The sequence below is a fragment of the Sinocyclocheilus anshuiensis genome, unplaced genomic scaffold, assembly GCF_001515605.1.
Source record: "Sinocyclocheilus anshuiensis isolate Anshui unplaced genomic scaffold, SAMN03320099.WGS_v1.1 scaffold634, whole genome shotgun sequence".
In the NCBI taxonomy this organism is placed as follows: Eukaryota; Metazoa; Chordata; class Actinopteri; order Cypriniformes; family Cyprinidae; genus Sinocyclocheilus; species Sinocyclocheilus anshuiensis.
In genome coordinates, this window is record NW_015542350.1 from 197,011 (window position 1) to 197,579 (window position 569).

At 40.1% G+C, this 569-nt stretch overlaps 1 protein-coding gene across 3 annotated transcripts in view; it reads right to left on the reverse strand.

The window, feature by feature from the left end:
• Positions 1-569, reverse strand: part of LOC107691484 (plexin-B1-like) — a 64,015-nt gene that overhangs the window by 26,481 nt on the left and 36,965 nt on the right. The gene's annotated exons all lie outside the window — the stretch shown is intronic.

A 569-nucleotide genomic window follows, 5' to 3' on the forward strand; every position in this document is an offset into this window, starting at 1 on the left:
CTGTATTTTGGATCAAATAAATGCAGGCTTGGTGAGCAGAAGAGAATTCTTTAAAAAACATAAAAAATCTTACCGTTCAAACATTTTTTAACTGGTAGTGTAGATATGTATCATTGCATAGTTGTTTTGGATAAGAATAAAACGTCAGGTCCGACAATATCGTGTCTTTTTGAATTTAAATCTAGATTTATTCGCATTGGCCCATGGAAACCTCTATGAACACACTTGACTTGACTAAAAAAAGCGCGGGGGACGAATTTACATTTTATTAAAAAGTCTTTACATATTCTACTACACTCATGGCGCACACACACATTAGGATAGGTTAGATGTCTGCCTCCATTGCGAGTCCCTATCAAGCACTTTACCGATTCAACTACTCTCCTGTCCTCCTCCTGCCTGGGAGCCAGCATCACTCACCGCAGAGCAAGCCTGTTCTTGATAAATCTGCTGTGAAAACGTGGGAAAAGTCGACGAGGAAGAAGTTGGGGTGAAGCGATCTTTATATAGGCGGAGCAAAATACTTCATCGCTCTGTCTATAGCGTATTGTGATTGGATGGTTTACGCT